Below are 16,754 nucleotides of genomic sequence, written 5' to 3' on the forward strand. Positions count from 1 at the left end.
AATATCTGAATAATCAATGAGATAAAATGAGGTAGAGCTTGACATAAACTTGCTACTTTTCTTTCTGTTGTGAATGTTATGATACATGTCTCCCTGGTATACTTGTGCAAGGTTTTCTCTGAAAGATATGCATCGGTGATGGTGCTGACTTTGAGGGTATGCATACATCAGACTTTACTAGGAAGCACCAAATGATTTTTCAATGTGCATAAAAGCTCCTACCAGCAGTGTATAAAAACTCCTATTTATTGATATACTATCTGACCCTTGATAGTGTCAGACTTCTTGATCTTTGTCAATCTAGTTGGTATGTAATGGCATCAGATTGTAGGTTTAATTTGTGTTTACGTAATTACTAATGAAGTTGAGTAGTTTTTCAAAGTTTTTGAAATTTTCCATTTAAGACTATTTTTAGAGCAATATTAGGTTTACAACAGAATTGAGATAAAGGTGCAGAGATTTCTCATATTTCCTCTGCCCCCCCCCCCGACATGCAGAGTCTGCCCCATTATTAACACCACTCATCAGAATGGAACCTTTTTTTTTAAACCAAGGATGAACCTACATTGATACATCATAATTATTCAAAGTCCATAGTTTGCCTTAGGGTTTACTTTTGGTGTCATACATCTGTGGGTTTAGACAAATGTATAGTGACATCCATCATCATGATATCATAGAGAGTATTTGCCCTAAAAATTCTCTGTGCTGTGCCTATTTATCCATCCCCTAACCCTGCAGCCAAAGCCATTGATTTCTTTATTGCCATAGTTTTGCATTTTCCAGAAGGTCATATAGTTGGAATCATGTAGTATATAGCCTTTTCAGATTATCTTCTTTCACTTATTTATATGCACTTAAAGTTCCTTCATGTTTTTTTTTTTTCATGGTTTGATAGCTCATTTCTTTTTAGCATTGATTAATATTCCATTGTCTGGACATCCCTAGTTTATTTATTCATTTATCTGCTTAAGGTTGCTCTTGGTTGCTTCCAAGTTTTGACAATTATAATAAAACTGCTGTAAATATTGTGTGCATGTTTTTGAGTGAATGTAAGTTTGCATATCCTTTGAGTAGATATCAAGGAACATGATTGCTGGATCATATGATAAGAACATGTTTAGTTTTTAAGAGACTGCCAAAATGTCTTCCAAAGTGACTGTACCATTCTGCATTCACAGCATCAATGAATGAGAGTTCCTGTTACTCCACATCCTTACTAGCATTTGATGGTTTCACTGTTCTGGATTTTGGTCATTGTAATGGTCTTTAATGTTGTTCTAATTTGCATTTTACTAATGATCTTTTCATATGCTTATTTTTCATCTGCATATCTTCTTTGGTGAGGTGGCTTTTAAGGTCTTTGGCCCATTTTTATTTTTTTAAAGATTTTATTTGAGAGAGAGAGTGTGTGCATGTGTGCAAGCATGAGCGAAGAGGGGCAGAGGGAAAGGGAGAAAGAAACTGAAGCCAACTTTGCACTGAGAGCAGAGCCTGAGGTGGGGTTTGATCCCAGGAACCTGAGATCATGACCTGAGCAGAAATCAAGAGTCAGACACCTAACCGACTGAGCCAACCACGTGCCCCTTTGGCCCATTTTTAGATTGGGTTATTTTCTTACTGAGTATTAAGGGTTCCTTGTATATTTTGGATAATAGTCCTTTATCAGGTATCTGTTGCAAATATTTTCTGCCAGTCTGTGGCTTTTCATCTAGTTCTCTTGACACTGTCTTTTGTAGAGTAGGAAATTTTAGTTTTAATGAAGTCCAGCTCATCAAATTTTTTTGTTTTTGGATGGATGGATTTTGTCTTTGGTGTTCTATCTAACAAGCCATCACCACAGTCAAACATTCTCTCCTATGGTAACTTCTAGGAGTTTTATAGTTTTGCATTTTACGTCTAGGTCTTTACTCCATTTTGAGTTAATTTTCATGAAGGGTGTAAAGTCTAATGTTCATTTTTTTGAAATAGATGTTCAGTTGTATCAGCATCATTTGTTACATGCTTTCTTGGGGGGCAGGGATCTTGATCCAAAACAGTCTCCTTCACAAAAATTTTTAGAATTAGCATGGCTCCTTTCCCCTCCAAAGAGTATGTCTTTAAAATATCTACTCACGTCGTGAGTTTGTCCTGGGAGTCATGTAGAAATGGTCTAACTTGACATCATTCTACAATGAAAAATCGAGATCCTTGAGTTGAAATAACTCACCAGAGGTCACCCACTCACTTTGTAGTCTCTTCTCACCTCCAGCTGAAGGAAATTCAACTTTGATCTTTAAGGCTTCTGTAAGTTCTATTACTCAAGTAATCTATGGTTCCTGACCCTTGAGACCAAGGTACTTACCAGCCTTTCGTGCTTTGTTCCCTCTTTGCCTCTTTGCTGTATTTGTTGTTCTTTCTTTGAATACGTCCAGAAGTTTCTTCAGATAGTTGGGAACTGTGACCATAAAATGAAGAGTGTAGAGAAAATAGCCAAAGGCATTATAACAAAGAAATTTAATATATTCTGCTTGTTTGTTTTCAGTTGCACCCTTAAACTCGTGGACGTGGAGGTAAATGCAGGGCCAGCTTCCTGAGCTGTGATTGGTTCCACATTTGGAAGGACCCAGCTCTTGCTTTAATGCTTTCGTTCGTGCCTTGAAATTCATAACCACTTTTGAACAAGGAGCCCCACATTTTCATTTTCAACTGGCCTCACAAATAATGTAGCTGGTCCTGGGTGCACTGTTTGGTATAGAAAGAGGCCCATGGCCGTTAGAAATCTGTAAGATGTGGGATGGAATCCAGCCTTTGTTCCCTATGTCATACGGCCTTAGACAGGATTCTTAAACCCTCTGGACTTCTTTCCTTATTGAGAATATATTGATGACAGGGCTTATGTATATTGGAAATTTGCTTTAAAAATTAATTAATAAATATCACTACAGTAGCTACCATGTGGAAAAGTAGAATTAGGGGAAATCTGAAATCAGATTTGCAGGGTTCGTATTTGAGCTCTGTAATTTACCAATGGTGATGCCTTAGATACATTCCTTAAACATTCTTTGTGTCCCATCTGAAAATCTACAGGAGTGCTGTCAATGTCAAAGGAGTGAATTGTAACTTCTCAGCATGATACTTGGTATATTGTATTCATTCAAATGTTAACTGTTACTGTTTTTAAGAAAGATACCCAAACTCTTTTAAAACACTGGTGCTGTGGAAGAAGACAATGAAAAGGATCTTCTGTAGAGAAAAGGTTGGGAACACATGTGAATAACATCGCAGCGAAGGACATGAAAGCTGGTAAAACCACAGACTGAAATGTGTGGCCTCCTCGATGTAAATTCTGCTTAGCATTCACCTCTGGGCAGGTCAGTGTGTCCTTGAGGAGGAGGGATGATCTCTTGTCAGTATGTTCTGCATAGTTAATTCTGGTGGACTGTTACATAGTTTTACCTTTGTAATAGAAAACCTGTGAGCACAGCTTTCCCATAATGTGTGTAGGCTCGTTGTCTTCGGTTTTATATTCTCGGTACCTCATTAGCGGAACAAGATTCCCTCAGTTATAATGTACCTCATTAGTCATCCCAAGTGAGTAAGGGGCCAGGATAAGTTCTGAGAGGGAAGTCCAAATTCTTAAAAGAATTTTCAGGGTGGTCCCAAGGTATAGTGCTGTGAATAACCAAACTGAAGGAAAATAAGACCCTCTTATTTTGTTTTGTTTTAAAGCAGACTTGTCCTTCCTCTAGATTACGGTATCCCTGCTGTGGACTGAGCTGTAGTCCCCTAAAATCCATGTGTTGAAGCCCTAATCCCCACTGTGGTGGTATTTGGAGAGAGGGCCTTTGGGAGGTAATTAGGGTTAGATTAGATCATGAGGATGGGGCTCTCATGATGGGGTTAGTGGCCTTATAAGAAGAGGAAGAGAGAGACTTTTCTCTGTACATACCCACACTGAGGTAAGGCCATTCAGGGACACAGCAAGATGACTTCGTGTGAGCTACGGAAAGAGCCCTCATCAGAACCCAGCGCTGCTGGCACTTTCACCTCGGGCTTCCGGCCTCCAGTACTGTGAGACAAAAGAATTGTGTTTAAGCTACACAGTCTGTGGTGTTTGGTTACAGCAGCCCGAGCTCAGTAAGATGATCCCTTTGACAATTTTCTTCCTTCGTGTGTTTTTATTTCCCTGTCCTCATGTGCATGGATGCTCTCTGAGCACTAACTGATTAATTACTAGAAAGATTCAGGAAAAAATTGGATGGATCCTCTTCCATAAGAGTATCAAGAGAGTATTTCCCTTGCTGTTGTGGGTTGAATTGTGTGTCCCAAAAGATAATGTTGAAATCCTAACTCCCTGTATCCATCAATATGACCCTATTTGGAAATAGGGTCTTTGCAGATGCAATCAAGATGCTGCCATCCTGGAGAAGGTGGGGGGGACCTCATCCAATGTGACTTGTGTCCTTACAAAAGAAGAGGGAAATGCCACGTGAAGACACGGACAAGTGGAGGAGTGCCTTGTGACGACAGGCAGATATTGGAATGACGCCGCTGCAAGCCAAGGAAGGCCAAAGACCTGTGGCCACCATCAGAAGCTAGAAAGAGCCAAAAAAGTATTTCACCCAAAATCTCAGAGGGAGCAGGGCCCTGATGACATCTTAATTTCAGACTGCTAGCTTCCAGAACTGTGGGGCATACATTCCTGCTTTAAGTTACCTGGACTGTGCTGCTTCACTGTGGCAGCCCTAGGAAACCAGGACACTTGCCTTCTCTCCTTCGAGCAGCTTTTTATTCCTGTGTTTAGCCTCTGCTCTGCGGTCATTATCAGTAGAATTGCCATCAAAGCAAATGAGTAAGATACACAGGCCTGGGGACTATGAAGTCCTAGACATTTGGTTTTGTGAAATAAAAGATCACCTGGAGGAGAGAGGTGCAGTGGGGATGGAATCCATGCCATGATGCCACATGGTCCCTCAGGCCCCACACATCCTTTCCCTTAAGTAAACCCAGCCGACCACAACCAACAAAATGTACATGCATATTTGATGGTATATGGGAGGTGATTTCAGCCTGTTTCTCACCAAGTGTGTGACTGATCAAAGGCCACAGTACAGTTGTCTCAGGTGTAGAGGGAAATGTATAAACTAGAAGGGACACTAGACCTAAGTGGCAATTTATATTCCAGATGCTTTTGATTTATGGACTCTCACCCTCACTTGCAAACATGCTCTTCTAAAAATTCTTTATTGAAATATTTGATTTTATGACTATGTATGAGAAAAGGATTATGGAGTATATTTGAATAATCATTTAAAATTTGTGTCCAATCTGTCCCTCCCAGAGGAGCAGAAATATTCGTTTGTTTTATTTTCCAACACAAGGGGGCAGCATTGCTGCACTGTTCATTTCCCCTAGGCCTCACTGGGCTGTACGTCCGTAGGTTTAAACATACAGGGCACCTCTTTCAAAATACAGAATCATTTGAGCATTACACATGAAATTCATTTTAATGCTAGTTGTGAAACCAGTACCCTTTGATGAGCATTCACACAAATTTTATACCTTTTGTATGTGCTTCATTGTTTCCGATTCAGTAACACTCATTTCTGAAAAGAAGACTAGGGTGGTATTGTGTTTTCTAGCATTGACATGTGGTAATTCTCTAGAAATCCGAATCCACTTAAATGGAATTTTCAATCATATTTCTGGAAAATAGAGTACCAGGCATTAGGCCTGTTTGACCCACAGAGAGGGTAAACTTCCTGTCAGATATGACACAACATGTCTGCAAGAGAGGAGGATTGGTGCCAAGGTTTCTGGCAAGTCCGTACACATGAGTGCCCCTGGGGATGGGGACTAGGAAGGCAATAATAGTAGTCGTGGTAGTAGTAGCAGTAATAATAATAACTGTTTTGGTTGCTTGCTGTATCTTAGATCCTTTATTTACTTAACTTTAACTTTCTTAATACCTTGTAGAGTAGGTATTTTTACTCTCTTTTTTTTTTTTTTAAAGATTTTATTTATTTATTTGACAGAGATAGAGACAGCCAACGAGCGAGGGAACACAAGCAGGGGGAGTGCGATAGGAAGAAGCAGGCTCCCAGCAGAGGAGCCTGATTTGGGGCTTGATCCCGGGATCACGCCCTGAGCCAAAGGCAAACACTTAACCGCTGTGCCACCCAGGTGCCCCTACTCTCATCTTTTTTTTAACAAGGAAGTAGAAGCTTTACTGTTGTAAGTGCTTCACCCCTCCATTCACAAAGCTCATAAGTGGCGGCACTGACTGCCTTTCCCACTACTTCACGTTGCCTCTCCATCAACAGTGAAAGAGATCGAATTCAGTGATTTGACCAAAAAAAAAATTTGATTTGATATGAAGACTTCCTCATTCTCTATCTCATCCAGTTCATATGTAGGATTTAGTCTAGTCTACTGTGGTGGTTGATTTTATGTGTCAGTTTGTCTGGGCTAAGGGATGGTCAGATAGCTGGTAAAACGCTTATTTTGGTGAGTCTGTAAGGGTGTTTCTGGAGAGATTAGCATTTGAATCAGTAGACTGAGTCAAGAAGCTCACTCACTCCAGTGGAGGCGGGCATTGTTCAATCTTTTGAAGGCCTGAAGAGAACAAAAGATTGAAGAAGGGTAAATTGCCTCCCTGAGCTGTGACATCTCCCCCTGCCCTCATATCCCCTCTCCTGGTTTTTGGGCCTTTGGACCTGGACTGGGAGTTTCATTAGCAAACCCCTGGTAATCAGGCCTTTGGGCTCAGACTGAGATTACACAATTGGAAGTCTATATTTCTTTCTCCTTCCTCTTCTTCCCCTTCTCCTCCTCCTCCTCCTTTTGTACACATACACCCATTCAACAAATAATGGCCACGTTTTTACAATTTACACTACTTTGTGGCAAGGGGACCAGCCTCTGCCTTGGAACCTTCTGCAATTCTAAGCAGTGCCCATTGAGGCCACTGGGTGTCTCTAAAGCTTGAAGTTTAACAAAGAACACACCATTTCTAAACCATGAAGCCTTTTAAAAATATACTATCTCAATGGCTCCCTTCTCTGAACTCGGCGTCCACTTGATACATGCCCTTACTTTTGTACTTAGCTAATTAGTTCAAATCAGTAAACCTTTCTTGAGCACCAAATACATACTAGGGAAACATGCATTCATTTTGAAATGTGCACCGTTCTAGGCACTGGGTATTCAGCAGTGAACAAAATGAACTAATCCTTTGCCCCCCCGGAGTTTGTATTTGTAAGGTTTGATGGTAAAGACACACACATGTGAAATGTTTGCTAGTAACAGTAAAGAAGAGAAGAAGAAAAAGAAAGCTTGGTAAAATTTACAGAATGATGGTGGCTTCTATTTTAGATGGAATTGGCTTGAAGACTTCTTTGAAAGGGTGAAAACTGAGCAAAAACCTGAATTAAATAAAGGACTGAGGCACATATCCATCTGGGAAAGTAAGTTCTCAACAGAAGGAACAGAAAGCGAAAGGCCTTGAAAGGTGGAAGTGTGCTTATTATGTTTAAGAAACAAGCTGGAAGACCGGGCAAACCATGCAAAACCGATGGGTTTCCTAAATAATTTCTTGTCTCTCTAGGAGGTAATGTCTATTATAACATTATGACTTTACAGCTCCTCTCTTAAAGGTGTCTATAGTAAGAAATAATGGTAATAATTAATTCTTACTATTTGCTGTGTGCTAGGTTAGTCCTTACAATCCTACCAAAGAAATATAATTATCTCCTGTTATTCAGAGAGTCTGGATAGCCTTCCTACGGTAACACATCTAGGAAGTTGGTGAGACAGCACTTGGTCTTGTTTGAAAATGCAGGCGGCAGGGTGACTAATGGGAAGACGGATGAGTGAAACACACGTAATGATGTGACCGGATTATGGAAAGCTACCGGGGGGGGGGGGGGGCTGAGGATGAGTTCCTTAAGAGAGCAGGAGGTGGAGGTGGGAGTGGAGAATCTCCTGGCAGAAAGAAAGGCATGGAGTCTTGGAAGAGCATGGTTTCTGCAGGAAATAACAAACAGTTATATGTGGCTGAAGAATCTGTAACACTAAGTGTAATAGATATGTTCTTGTGCCCACAAGTGCCAAGGAGGGTCTCCTCCTGTGACATGGGACACCTCCCAGCCATGGCTGGTTGGGGAGAGATGGAACCCCAACTCAAATGCAGCAGAATCTGTCTTACTAGGGACGTATGAGTTGTGTGGCTTGGCCCAAATGGATGAGTTGGCTGAATCTGATTCTCTCTTTCAAGACTTTCAAGCAAGGATGCCAAGACTATTGCTACTCCATAGATGGGCCTGGAATAAGGAGGTTCTCCAAATTGGGGCACTCAGGAAGTGATTTGAAACTGTGTCAGAATTGCTCAGGAAGCCGCCTTTCGAAGGAGAACATTTCTGCAAGTGCAGAGATGAGCGAAGATGGAGTATCCTGAGGTCTCTGAGGAGAACTGGAGACCACGGCCCCTCCGTCTCTGCCACATCTGCTGTTCCCAGCTCTTTGCGCCTCCTGAGGCAGGTCTGTTTCCTGTCCTGGGTGCCAGAGATCTCTGTATCCTAAAATTTGGGGGATCATATAATTTATGATCCAAAATGGCACTTTCGGGAGTAAAAGTGGGTGCTATAAATAATTGCAGGCATAAGCTAAGATGTATGCAGTTGAGTTGGGACGTGTTTAACAACCTGCTCTCTGGGAAATAACAATGACAGCAACAGCGACAGTAGACCAAAATTTGATTTGTAAGGCTTTCTAGTCTCCGTGGTGTAAATACGCCTACCATGGTTGATTCTAAACTCCCAATGCGGTATCAACTGGTTTGAAAAAATCTTGAAAATTCAGCAGTCAACTTTCTCAAGCCATGACAAGCCAGCTCCAGCACAGCCTGGGTGCCTACTGCCCTACCTAAAACACTCTCTCCCCCAGGTCCCCTCCGTTGTATGTGTACTTCAGGTTTGGAGTGTATTTGATCCTTGCAACTCTGAAAGCGCTGATGAGAACACGAGTGCATTTGGACTTGCAGCTGTAGGCGGTGGGAAGTCTGCTTACAACTCTCCATTCCAGCTCCTGGTCAGAAGCTTCCTTTTCCCTTTCCCGTGTGCTCAGCACAGTGAGGAATCCACAGTCGTCAATAAACAACCCCCGCGTTAGTGCTGCAGGTGTCACTCATTGGCTCCCCAGCAGGAAGGTTCCCCAGCTGTGGTTTACAGTTCGCCTGCCAGCAGTGGGAAAGCACCTTTGTGACAGCAAACACAGCTTCTCAGGGGATCTTGAGCCTGGGGCTCTGACATTCTCACAGAGATCCGATTGTTGTGAGCACACTAACCCCTGTCAAACCATAGCCTACCACAAGCAGAAAATGAAGTTTGTTAATGCAGTTATGGGATGGTCTTACCCTGTAGCCACGTGGGTGCTGTCCGATCGAGGCTTCTCCTTGGCTTGCTCACAATGCCCTGGGGCAAGTGTTGCCAAACTGGTTCTTCATTCTTCAAATAAGGCCATCTTGACCTTCCCAAAACCGGAATCTTCCAACCTGTGGTAGACATAAACTGATCACCTGAACTTATTAGTTAAGCCTAGATGGTGCAAAATGCATTCTTGCCTGCTATCTAGATTCTTCTTTTCTTTTCTCCCCCTTTATAGTCCTATTTTTGCTTGTATGGAAAGAGATTTATACATTCCTGGAGATGGGTGAAATATCAGGAGAATTCAGTTTCTAACAGTTTTCTAAAGGCAGGTTTCCTTGTTTTTGAGAAGAGATACGACTGGAAAATATTTCTTCTGGAAATGCTAGATGTATTACTGTTAAGTGATATTGCACCTTTACTGGGACAGAATTTATTTCGAGTCAGACACATGTGTGCTCGTGAACACACACGCACATACTCAGAGTCTTTCTGAGCGGTTCCCAGTGAAATGAAATCAAACAAAATGCCTTGTACTACCTTGTACAACCGCTGTCCTTTTTAAGCGAACTGCTTAAATAGTTGTTTATTTACAAAAGTCTTCCCAGTTTATGTGCTGACCAATAAAATGGTTAAAGAACAAAAATTTTTCTAAGGGAAATGATTCCAAAGTACTGTAAAAATAATGGTACAAAATCGTACTTGCAACTAAAGACACTAAGTGTCAGCTTTCAGTAGACGTGCATTAGTCAAAATCAAAATTTACCACTCTTGGTACTTTGGGTTGTGACAAGAGAAATTAACTTTTATAAACCGTAATGTGACAATTGACCACAAAATTCTTACAGTGTGTCCATTAATGTCCTTGCTAATGTAAAATGACGTGAGTCTAAATAGATGTTCATAGAATAGTATATATAAAGATGTTTGTGAAAGCATTGCTTAAAATTCTGAAAAAGAGTAAAAATTCTACATATCTAATGAATGAGCTTGATTTAATTCCAGACAGATAATGGATTGCTATCAGATCCCTTAAAACCACATTGTTGAAAATATTTGCCGCCACGGAAGGATATTCAGAATATATTGCTAAGTAAAAACTTCATAACATTTTTTACATATGTGTGTGTCTTGTGTGTGTGTGTGTGTGTGTGTGTGACTAGAAAAATATATATACCAACATGATACGTTGGCAGTGATTATCTTTGGGTTGAATGATTCAAGTCATATCGTTTCATTTCCTATTTACATTGTTCATTGTGTTCTAGTTTACTGCCTTGAACATACTTGACTATTTTAGTTAAAGGAAAAGTTACTCTCAGTGAGGTTTTTGGATTTTGATGGGGATAGTCATAGACAATTAACTATAAAATGAGGCATACATACGTGATAAATTTATGGAGCAGGGACATCTGAATAGTTCATTAAATTCCTGCCCTTTTATTTGGGGATGGGTTTTAGAAAGGTGGACTAAAGTAACCTAGAAGAATGAGAGCACCTTGGGTAACAGGAATTGACGCCTGCTGAAAGAGTTAAGGCATCTCATTCCCCCCCCCGGAGCACGGAGAACAAAGCTTTTACTGTACTATTAATTAGAATTCAGCTTTGCATAGTCTGTGGTTACAAACTTCAGTGAAATTGGTGCAGGATCCTATTCTCAAAGGGTTACAAAGCACATATTGTTGTCAAAGTAAATCCAGTACGGAAAGATGGCATCCTTGAAATAAAAATTAAATATATTTTAAATGGAGCAAACCACATTAGACACTTTTATAGGTTTACATGTTAAACAGTGATGATCATTCCAGGAATCTTGTCGGCTTTTTTTTACTTAAAAATGAATGTCTTTATTTCCCATAATCTAAGACAACATTTTTTGAACAGTTTATCTGACGGGGGCAAAAACTGAACTGGAATATAAACACTGTCAATCATGATGGTTCCCAATTAATGGATCAAGGTAACCGTGCATAAATTTGTATTAAGTGAACGTCATATCTTATTCGAGTTCTTGGCATACTGCCTGACACATAATAGGCGCTCACCAAAAGTATGCATGCTCGATAGAGCTTGAAAATGCGTTTACCTGAGGTTTCCAATCTAGGTTTCCAATCTGTGCTTGCTGTTGAATAGAATGGGGTGAAAGCAAGTGAAAAGAAAGGTCAGAGACCAGTGTCTTGGGTTCTAATCCCAGCTCTTTTATTATGTCAGTGTGACTTCTCTTTGTGGTTCCGTTTACCTGTTTGTTAAAAAGGGGATTGGACTAGATTAACTTGAATGGGAGTTTCTTTCATATTTAAGTACCTACTATTCAACAGGATCCCTCAGGGTTTTGTTTTTTTTTTTCCTTCCTCTCCCCATTGCCGAAGCTCATGTATTTATTAATGTTTTCCACAGATGCTCATTGAATGTCTTCTCTGTGTGTCAGGCATTGTGCTGTGTCGTACAGAGTAGCCTGCCAACAAGGCACACACAGTCCCTGGCCTTGGGGTCCCTTCCTCCAATGAGGGAGTTGTGTGCATTCCTACTTGACTGACTACATTTAAAAAAATTGTGCTCATTGTTTACAATCTGATCTTGTAGTCACAGGAAGCTATTCTTATTGGGGAATTGTTTGTCATCAGAGGGCTCTCTTTCATGAGACAAATGAGTCCAGAAAGATTAAACTCACAATTTGTATTTTCTTGTTAATTGTGCAAACAGACCAGAACAATGACAGATTTAGTGTTTCTAGCTTATTAGTGACATAGTGGGTATGCTTCACATTGCAATGTAGATATATGTTCAAAATGCAGGCTGTAAATTATATTTCATAAAAAGTCATATTTTCAGTGTACCAGAGTAAATGAATGATGAGAAGGAATGGTTCAGTGACTTTCAGTGAAGGCATATTGTCATGTAATTATGACCCAACCTACATTTTTCTTTTACTATAAAATTTTTCTTAATGCAGATCATCTCTGTACTTGAATAAAATGGGAGCAATTAGACTAAAATAATCATAGTCACATTTTGGCACGGCAGGGATCTTTTTATTACTTTGACCTAATTGTGGGTGTTCTAAAATATTCCATCTAGTTTTACCTAGGAAACACCTCGCTTTCTCAGGGTAAGTCAGGATAGGCTGGTTATGCTGTTATAACAAAAACTCCAAACTCACAGAGGCTAAAACACTATAGATTTTTTTTTCTCTGATACTACGCATTCATCTTGGGTATCCATGAGCTAGACATAATTAGATTATAATCCTTCTGGGACTCAGGCTGACAGCCCCTGACATCTCCAGCATCTTCATGAGACATGCAGGAAGACAGAGAGCGCAGGAAGGTCTCACTCTGGCAATGAATTGTTTAGTTACATTGTTACCAGTCCACTGGTCAGAATTAGGCGCATGCTACATAGTCTCACAAGTGGGCCAGGAACTGCTGTCCTACCATCTGCCTAAGAGGAGGACACGTGGGATGCTTGCTGAGTAACACTAATTGCTGCTATACACAGCACGAAAGGCTTGTTTTCAGGCATTAGCTCTCTTAATTTGCTAGGGAATCAATTAATTGTTAGTTATCCTAGCCACTTGTTTAGTTGGGGAACCATTTTTAAAAAACATCAAAGCACCATCTTTCTTGAAAAGATCTACAGCATTATGTTATTTATTGCTGAAATTTTATCAATATCTTCAAAATTTAGATTTATGACAACCTTAGCAGTGATGTATATTTCTACACTCTTGCCCATGGATTTTAATCACTTTATTACTGCGATTCTCAAAAGCATTTAAAAAAACAAATAAGTTTCGTTTATAGTAGAGGGTTTTTTTCTTTAATTCTTCTTTTCCCCTTTGTTTTCATTAGACCCTTTCATAGTTTTGCTTTGAATTGCTATTTCAGTATTGTTCTATGACAGTACTCTACTTGTATGCATACTAATTTTTCATTCTAATGCACTTCTGAGCCAGAGCAGATAGGACTTTATCAGAAAACCGTTTTAGACTCACAAGACTTTTAAATATCAATTTCCAAGTTTCATTTCATTATTCAACTTTCTTAGGTAAAGTAGTAAACAATGTGTGATTGCCTTTTACTTTACATTTTCAAACTGAAGCATCATTTTTATTTTTATTTTTAATTTATTTTTAAAGATTTATTCATTTATTTTAGAGAGCGTGCACACACACACACACACACACACACACACACACACGAGTGGGGAGAGGGTCAGGGGGAGAAGAAGAGAAGCCGACTCCCCGCTGAGTGGGGAGCCTTGACCCCAGGCTTGATCTCAGAAACCTGAGATCGTGACCTGAGCCAAAACCAAGAGTCAGACGTTTAACTGACTGAGCCACCCAGGTGCCTCTAAAGCATCATTTTTATATGCATTAATAATTTTATTCATTTATTCATTTGCTTATTCAACAAATCTTTGTTGTACTCTTAACTGTAACAAGCATTCAAATTGATCTGACTGAATGGATCTTACTAAAAATGACTTTCTAAGGAAGTTAGCCATGCTATAAGGGTCATAAGTGACCCTTCTTTCATATGAAGCTGGCAATACAAACCTAACAATAGAACATTCACTTTGGAATATGTCCAGCGGCAGGGCTAGACTGCGTTTTTTTCCATGAGGCTTTGCAGAAGAGTGATATATACATTTGGAGGATTATTATCTAGCAGTAATGGTATGATATGTTGCTGTTAAATATTCTGGGGTCCATACTTAACCAGCCAAAAGTGACTATCTGTTGAATGTGGGCCTTACTTTGGTAGAAATTTAGAATATAAAGATCATTAAGACACAAACCATATTCTCATTGAATTCACAGCCAACTGGGAAAAATTGATATGTTAATGTATAATTAACAAGTATATAAGGTAATAAATTTTATGGTAAAGTTGTCTACCGAGGACAATAGAAATACCAAGAGGTTGTGGAAAATCAACCTGGAAGTGTCTGTGAAATCCTCCAAGAGTCGGGTAATCAAGTGACATTTACTGGGGTTCTGAGTGGAATTTTCTTGTGAGAGAGAAGGGAGAAGAACATTGCAAGCATAACAAGCAGCATGAGTGATTAAATGCATGGAAGTGTGAAAACGTGCAGCTGGAGGGCTGAGTACATGGGTACGAGGAGTGTTTGGGGAGCGTTGGCAGGAGATGAGGCTGAAAGAAAGCCCGGGGCCAGGCAGAACTGGGTCTTGGCTTGGGTTTGCCACAGAAGAATATATTACTTTTTTAGGATCAGAAAGGGAGAGGCATTAGCTAAAGGGATTGGAATTTATCTCACGTGTGCCTGGGATCTTGAAATTGATAAAGCAAGAGAGTGACATGGCCAGGTTGACATATTCAGGAAGATAAGATACCCTAGTGGGAGATGGAGGGGGAGAAACTGGACGTAGCGAGACCTGGAGGCATACCGAACTTAAAACTTGCCTTCATCTGCTTTATTCTCGGGTGACTAGATTCTTGGCAATTGAGATAGGTGACTAATCCTTGTACTTTAATTTATAATATTATGACTGTGTGCATAGGAAATGGCAGCTGGTCCTTTAATAATTTGATTGCTTTTTCTACATAAAACATCTCCATTAAATTTTCTTTCAAGTACCAATGCATTTGTTAGAAAGCAGCAGACATGTTAATAGCACCATTGCCTTCCTCAGCTATGAAAATCTATGGGGTACTGGGTACTTATTTAGGCATTTCTATTAATAGATAACAGTAGGTATCCTGGGGAGATTTCTAAGGGAATCATTTCATGCAGAGCCTTATGTGACTTACATGCAAGAACCCATCAGTGAATAAAGGCAAGGGTTGATGGCACACATGTAGCCACCGGCAGAGTTGGAAGAGTATGTAGGTGAAGTGATATGAAAGTGCTGACAATGACATTTATTCCGATTATTTTAAAAGTAGAGTGTGATAGGCCCTGGCGGTGTTCAGAGAGGATGCTGTTAGCAGCTGTTTTTGACAAACCAAGAGAAAAATGAGGGGGAATGATGAGTGCCAAAATTGGCTAACTCTAAATAATTATCTCCAGAGATGTCTGAGCAGGTGTTTTGCTAAATTCCTGTAGCTATAACAATACGTAATCTGAGAGATTTTGGAAGTGAGTATCACGATCAATAACGAAACAAATCCTTCTTCCTTTGGACTTTTAAATGCCTTGTCTTGTATCTCGTGAATATAAAAGCCATTATCCGTGGTACCAAGAAATATCCACCATTGTTCCTTCTCTCTTTTATGAAATCACACTATTCTTTCTAACCGGGCTAGGTAGAGACTGTGGTACAAAAAACAAAATAAGACAAAACAAAAAACAAAAAGAAACCTTGTGAAACTGTTATTAGTATACATTTGTTGGATTTTCTGTGGATTCTCTACAGAAAATGCACAGGGTTTTTTTTTGTTTTTTGTTTTTGTCTTTGCGATTATGCATTTATTACAGATCTTGAGTTCTCAGGAAATCCATGTATCTTTACCTTTTGAGCCTTAGGGTTTTTTTTTTTTCTGCAATGTTGATCAATTTAGAATTATTTGAGAAGAGGTGTGGTAAACCTACATATTTCCCTGAAGAAGGGACAATTTGTCATTTTCTTGATGAGTCTGTCTTAGATCAAAACTAGCATAGGCCAGAGAATGATGATACTCTTCAACTGGTGTCTGTGGAATTGGATGAGGCAGTCACTTGAAGGTCTTTTTTTTTTTTTTTTTAAGATTTTATTTATTCATTTGACAGAGATAGAGACAGCCAGCGAGAGAGGGAACACAAGCAGGGGGAGTGGGAGAGGAAGAAGCAGGCTCATAGCAGAGGAGCCTGATGTGGGGCTCGAACCCATAACACTGGGATCATGCCCTGAGCCGAAGGCAGACGCTTAACCGCTGTGCCACCCAGGCGCCCCTGAAGGTCTTTTATTTACCAAAAGTAGTGGAAGTGAAGGAAAAGGTATAGGGATCACACCCTGTCTAATACACTCTGATTTACTGACTGTTTATACATGGCTCTTTCTGGACAGTATTTTCAATTTTTCCCTTATTTATATGAATTGTACTATAACTTACTAGTCTTACCTTTTCACTAAAGAGAGGAGAAAATAATACACTCCATTGTTTTTAACTTCTTTAGGACCAAACATTTATTGGATGCCCACGTTGCATCATGTATAAAGTTGAATGTGACAAATTGTTGCCTTAGAGAATTTCTAGTCCAGCAAATATTTTGTCTTGTACATTCTTTTGATTGCCTTTAGGTAAAGTTCTAGGAGCAAAGTGTTCCCTTGGCTGAAAAATCTGTCCCTCCTGTTTCTGTCAGGAAAACTCAGGCTGGCTAGCTTTGAGCATTAGCTAATGACAACTT

The sequence above is a fragment of the Ursus americanus genome, chromosome 12, assembly GCF_024610735.1.
Source record: "Ursus americanus isolate L20-20 chromosome 12, mUrsAme1.1.p, whole genome shotgun sequence".
Taxonomy (NCBI): domain Eukaryota; kingdom Metazoa; phylum Chordata; class Mammalia; order Carnivora; family Ursidae; genus Ursus; species Ursus americanus.